The sequence below is a fragment of the Pipistrellus kuhlii genome, unplaced genomic scaffold (assembly GCF_014108245.1).
Source record: "Pipistrellus kuhlii isolate mPipKuh1 unplaced genomic scaffold, mPipKuh1.p scaffold_m20_p_14, whole genome shotgun sequence".
Classification (NCBI taxonomy): domain Eukaryota; kingdom Metazoa; phylum Chordata; class Mammalia; order Chiroptera; family Vespertilionidae; genus Pipistrellus; species Pipistrellus kuhlii.
In genome coordinates, this window is record NW_023425449.1 from 20,549,771 (window position 1) to 20,556,752 (window position 6,982).

At 40.5% G+C, this 6,982-nt stretch overlaps 1 protein-coding gene across 7 annotated transcripts in view; it reads right to left on the reverse strand.

Annotated features, from left to right (window-relative positions):
- The window catches only part of SAMD12 (sterile alpha motif domain containing 12), a 319,976-nt gene that overhangs the window by 221,221 nt on the left and 91,773 nt on the right, over nt 1–6,982 (reverse strand). The window lies entirely within an intron of this gene.

Here is a 6,982-nt window from a genome sequence, read left to right on the forward strand (position 1 = left end):
CTCTCTCTCTCTCTCTCTCTCTCTCTCTCTCTCTCTCTCTCTCTCTCTCAAAAATATATTTTATTGATTTTTTTACAGGGTGGAAGGGAGAGGGATAGAGAGCTAGAACCATCGATGAGAAAGAAACATCAACCAGCTGCCTCGGGCACATCCCCAACCAATGCATATGCCCTTGATCAGAATTGAACCTGGGACCTTTCAGTCCACAGACCGATGCTCTACCACTGAGCCAAACCGGTTTCGGCAAGTTTAACCTTCTCTAAAAAAGAACCTGCATATAAATGAGATGATTCAGAAAGCCCTCTTTTGTGCCTGGCTTCTTTTGCTCGGCCACAGTCTGTGAGATTTATGCTTGTTGTTACATGTATCAGTTCATTCTTCTTTAATACTGTGCAGCATCTATACCATGACTGGTTTCAGTTTTTCATCCTTGTTTTCAGTTTGTAGAAATTTTGAGTAAAGCTGTTATGACATTCTGTACAAGTCTTTATTCAGACACGCCTTCATTTCCAATACCTAGCAGAACTGTGATATCACAGGGTAATTTAATTTTATTTAAAAAAAAATCTCTCAAAAAGTTTTCTGAGGAGGTTGTACCAATTTACACCTGGAAAATAATGTGTGAGAGTTCTCATTGCTTCATATCCCAACCCAACCCTGGAACTGACAGATGTCCCCATTGCAGACATTCTGGTAAGGATGCCATGGTACCTCGTTTGGTTCTTAATTTGCATTTCTCTGATTAGTACTGATGCTGAATCTTTCATGTGTTTATTGCCTGGGGTGTTTGCCTTTTTTCTCACTAGCTTTTAGAATTTCTTTACAAACTCTAGATACAAGAGTTGATGGATTTATTTTTGTATTGTAAATATCTTCCTCTAATCTGCAGCTTATCTTTTCATCCCACTATGTCTTTTGATGATCAGGAGTTCTTAATTTTAATGACGTCCAAGTTGGTTATTCTGATTGTGTTTAGTGCCCATTGTGCCTTGTCTCAGAAGTCCTTGCCCACTCCAAGGTCACGAAAACATTTCCTTTGCACAGAACTGTTTAAATGTTCCAGCAGAAGAGAACTTCAAAGCCAGCAATTTCAGCCTCGTGCTTTCTACCGAGTTTTCTCTAAAACAAGACAGATGAGCTGCTTCCCCTTTAAAGATCTCATGAGAAACCACCTTGACAAATCTCCTTCCCTAATCTGTTCCGGTGCTTTAAAAACCCTGCTATCAGGATGCGTTCTCTTTATATCGACTGGAAATTACAATCCTGTTGATGTGATGGATTTATAATGCCTTTAATTTTCACATTAAAAACTAATTTAAAACATTTTAGATCATAGTTTCCTTCTATTCTAAATACAGTTGGGGTAATGGCTTTTGTTTTATTGTATGCATTATTATTATTATTTTTTTTTATGTTAGGGTTTCCTTCTGTCTTACATACTGAAGGGAAGTAACATGATTTAGTTGTTCAAAACAACTACATACATTGTTGATGATTATGAGGATATTGAGGTCCTGGTGGACACTGGAGTCGGGGGATGGGAGGGGAAGAAGGCAGCTCTGTGGTCCAGAAACATCCTGGAGAATTCAGATGGCTATGGAGAGGAATGATCCCTGTGCATCCACTCCCTGCACAGTCCCTACTTTATGTTCCCCCTTGCAGAGAGAGAAAACCTTTATTGAGTAAAATGAGTCAAGTCCATGCTAGCTAGGCATTTTGAAAATAAAGGGTCTGCTATTGTTGATGTAGCAAATCATTATCAAATGCTAATATGTTGCAGCTGCTCAGATATGAGAGTCATGTAACTTTCCTATTTAAGATGCTAATCGACTTTGCTCAGAATGAACTGGGGCGGGGAACCATTTACTGAGATTTGGTTCCCCTGTTCTTGGCAATTAGTTTATAATTGTGCATCTTGTCTATCATTTTTTTCCTACACTTTAAACCAGCCACTTGCAGAAACTGAACGTAAAACCACACGTTATTCCTGTTGAAGGAGGATGGCTTTGTTTTCATCACCGTCACCCCTAAGGGAAAGCAACATAATCCTAGGAAAGTGGACTAAACTTTGTGTCCCTAGAATCCCAGGGAAGCCAGGATGATCTTTGAAAAATATAAATCCGCCGCTGTCAGTGAGTCAGGTTCACCTAGCACAGTGGTCGGCAAATTGCGGCTCTTTGACCCCTTGAGTGTGGCTCTTTCACAGAATACCACTTGTGGGAGTGCACGTACAGTGCGATTGAAACTTCGTGGCCCACGTGCAGAAGTCGGTTTTCGGCTCTCAAAAGACATTTCAATCATACCGTTGATAGTTGGCTCTGTTGACTAGTGAGTTTGCCAACTAAGAGGAACAAAAAATTCTGAAGATGCTTTTTCTTTCTTCCCTACTTCCTTTCCCCTCTCCCCATAAAAGTCTGAGGGTTTGCCAGGCAAGGCAGCCATGTAAGTTCTTCTCCTTGAGGACCTCAGGATAGAACCCTAGGATGTGGCCAGCATCCTCAAGGTGAAGGCCACAGCCAAGTTCCTGGCAGCAGGAAGAAGCAGGGAATGAAGAAGGTGGGCATACTCCAGGGCTCTCCTAGAGAAGGATCTCAGAAACTGCCAAAGAACACTCTATTTGCATCATCTCCTGTCACTGTCCCACCCCTCTCCATGCTTCCTCCACCTTACTACACATCTTCATGTCCTTGACAAAGAGAATTCATTTTTACTTTCCAAGGTCTTTGGAAACTCTTCCTCATCCTTTAAAAGTCTGCCTAGTCCTATCTGGTTTGGCTCAGTGGATAGAGCATCAGCCTAGGGACTTCAGGGTCCCAGATTTGATCTGGTCAAGGACGCATGCCTGGGTTGCAGGCTTGGTTCCCAGTGTGGCGAGTGCAGGAGGCAGTGGATCAATGATTCATTAAAAAAAAAAAAAAAGTTTGCTTAGAAGTCATTTCCCTGGGGTTACTAACCTTTCCTGAGTGTTTTCCCTTGTTCTATGCGCCTGTAGCACCATAGAAGACTTAATCCCATGAGTGATTTCTTAATGTCCTTTCTACCCTTCAACGGCAAACTCTAGGAAAGTTGGAACCTCATCTATTTTGTTCACCATTGCGTTCCTAGTATCCAGCACAGAACTTTTATTTTTATTTTTATTAGGTAAAATTCACATGTAGCAAAATGTACATACCTTAAGAATACAATTTAATGAGGTTTGAGAAGTATCATTCCAATCAAAGATGGTACATTTTTATTTCCCCAAGAAATTCCCTCATGCCAACCCCTACCACTTACAGCAACGATTTTCTATCACTATAGATTGGCTTGCCCTGTCTCTGTGCTTCACAGAAGTGGAATCAAAAGGTATATTAGGCTTTGGGGTCTGGCTTCTTTCATTCAACACAGGCTTTGTAAGATTCAATCCCGTTGCTGTGTATACAGGTGGGGGTTGTTCATACTTTAGGAATATGATGAATAAAACTGCTATGACTATTCATGCACAAGTATTTGTGTGGCTTTGTGTCTTCATTTTCCTTGGAAGTACCTGGGAGTAGAGTTTCTAAGTCACTGGGCAAGCGTATAGTTAATGTGTTTACCAGTATGTTTCGGACTGAGTGTTGCCAACAGCTTCCCAAAAGTGGCAGCAACATTTTCCATGTCCTTCCCACTCTGCTTGCCACACACCATCCCTGATTTGGTGTTGCTGATCCTTTTAAGGTTTCACCTACTCTGGGAGTGTGATGTGTTTCTAATTTATATGTATTTCTCTAATGACACAGAATATATTTTAATGTGCTTTCATTGTGGTTCTAAATTATATCTCCCTAATGACATCAAATATTCTTTCAGATGCTTATGGGCCATTTCAGTATCTTTTGAAAAATGTTCTAATTGATTTTTAGAGAGAGAGGAAGGGAGAAGGATAGATAAATAGAAACACAATGAAAGAGAAACATTGACTGGCTTCTTTCTGCATGAGCCCACAACCCAGGCATGCGCCCTGACCGGAAATCAAACCGGCGACCTCTTGGTTCCTGGTCGTCACTCAACCACTGAACCACACTAGCAGGGCTCAATACCTTTTTTGGTGAAGTGTCTGTGCAAGTCTTTTCCAGCTTAAAAAGTTGTGCTGTTTGTTCTTTTTTTATTGATTTGCATGCCACTTCATATATTCTGAATACAATCCATTTGTCAGGTGTATGCATTTCACATATTCCTGTCTGCTTGGGCAAACACGGTGTTTTATAGTAAGGATTTAATAAACCTAAACTGAATTAAGTTGAAAGGAATGGAAGTGACTTGCCTGGGGTGGATGTGGGGGCCTGAGGTTAACTCTACTGACAAGCCATGCCATGGCCTTGTGACTTCCAGCTGCTGTCAAGCTTTCTCTGCTGCTCCGACATCTACTCATGAAGGACGGACACTTTCCGTACAGCTCTTCAACCATCTGACTGGCATTAGCATCATGTGCCCAGTATCCCTAAGGTACTTGGAAAGAGAAACATACACTTTCCCTTATCATACAAATATACATAATATGATGGTAGACTTATAGTGAGAACTTGGAAGAATACTCTGAGTTAACTGGCTCTGGTGATTTCTTCAGAATCTAGTGTGTTTTGATTATGATGTATAATCTAGATTTAAAAGCCAATGTCCTATCCTTAGACTATAAAAATGGATTCATGCACCTACAAGTACTTAATTTTTGCAAATAAAAATGGTATATATTTAAAATATACAACATGATTTGATATATGTATATGATTATGAAATATGAAATGATTTTCACAATCAAGCTAGTTAACAATTCACTCAAATCCCATAATTACCCTTTTCTGGTGTGTTGTGGCAAGGACACTTGAGGTCTATTAGTATATTTCAAGTATACAACGCATTACTACTAACCATAGTCACCACGCTGTGTAGTCTCTAGGACTTAGTTGTCTTATCACTGAAAGTTTGCACTCTCTGATCAATAGCTCGCTCTTTACCCTCCCTCAGTCTCTGGGAACCACAATTCTACTCTGTTCTGAATTCAATTTTGAATTTTTTAAAAAAGATTCTACATAAAGGTGAGATCATATAATATTTGCATGTGTGTCTCTGGCTTATTTCATTTAGCAAAATATCCTCCAAGTTCATCATGTTGTCATAATGGCAGAATTTCCTTCTTTTATAGCGCTGAATGATATTCCATTGTATGTACCCACCCTACCCCATACCCCCTACACATACACCATATTTTCTCTATCCACCAACAGACACCTAGGTTGTTTTCATACCTTTGCTACTGTGAATGATGCTGCAATAAACATGGAAGTGCAGAGAGCTGACTGAGAAAGTGATTTTATTTGTTTTAGATACATTCCCAGAAATGGGACTGCTGGGTCAGAAATGACTTCTGCATACATATGAAGAGCCACAATAAAGAGGGATGTGTGCCATGCCTTATCATACCTTAAAGGCTCTAAACATAGGCTGGCTTAAGATACTACACTGAATGCAATATGGCCAGGAAGACATCTGGGTATGCCAGCATCTTTAAAAAGAAAAAAGAAAAAAAGAAATAGCCTACAACAGAGGAAAGAAAAATATAAAAACAGAAGACCTGAAGAACTTCACCAGTGATTTGTGTGAAGTCGATGCAGCTAATGTTGTACTAACCTGAATATTTGTGCTGACACTGAATACTTCAGAAAAATATCACTTTAAGCAGAAAATTAAGAACATTTGCTAACCAGCTGACCCAATGAGAAATTGGGGTCAACTCTGAATTCTCTCTCTCCTTCATCTACCTGTCCAATTAATTGCCAAGTGCAATATGTACCAAATTTCTCTTAAATTGATTACTCTTCTCCGCTCCCACTGATAGTGCCTTACTTCAAACCCTCATCAGCGCTCACCAGCAGAATCTCTAAACATTTCTCTTCTTAGCCCTTGGTGCTCCGGTCACTTCCCATGATTCTGTTAAATGAAGCCCAGTTCCTCCTACAGCAAATGAAGCTCTCCATCACTCGCCTCTAACAGGCCCCAAAGGTGAGCACATCCTGTGAGTGTGTACCTTCCATGGCTAACGAGACTTAGCAGGCATTTCATGATTAAGGTGAAGGGAAGACTACCCAGATAGTCCAGGAGGGTCCAATGTCATCACTAGGTCCTTTACAGGAGGAGGCAGAAGTGTGAGTGTAGGAGAATTTTGAAGATACTCTACTGCTGACTTTGTAGATGATGGAAAGGGCCATGAATAAAGGAGTACGGGCATATTTTAGAAGCTAGAAAAGAAAAGGAAATGATTCCTGCTCTGGCTGGTTTTATTCAGTGCTTAGAGCAGCAGCCCACGGATTGAAGGATCATGGATTGAATTCCTGGTCAAGGATACATACTTAGGTTGCAGGCTCAATCCTCAGCCACAGTTGGGGCATGTGTGGGAGGCAATGGTCGATATGTCTCTCTCACATCAATGTTTCTCTCTCTCTTCCTCTCCTCCCTCCCTACCACTTTCTCTCTAAAGACCAATGGAAAAAATACCCTCAGGCAAGGATTTTAAAAAAAGAAAGAAAGAAAAGAAAAGAAAAGAAAAGGAAAGGAAAGAAAAGAAAAGGAAAGAAAAGAAAAGAAAAGAAAAACACCACAGAAATGATTCCTCCCTAGAGCCTCTAGAAGAAACACAGCCCTGCCCACACCTTGATATTAGCCCATAACACTTATTTTGGACTTCTCATACCCAGAACTGTAAGGTAGTAAATTTATACTGTTTTTAAGCCACTATTGAGGCATACCTCATTTCATTGCACTTTGCTTTATTGCTCTTCACAGATGTGACTTTTACCAATTGAAGGAAGAAAAAGTCTGTGACTGCCTTTATTGTGATACTATCTTGACTGTGGTGGTCTGGAACTAAACCCACAGTACCTCCCAGGTACGCCTGTACCTGTGGTAACTGGTCACAGCAGCAATGGGAAACTGCCACCTAGTCCCACCTGCCTCCTGTTAATAA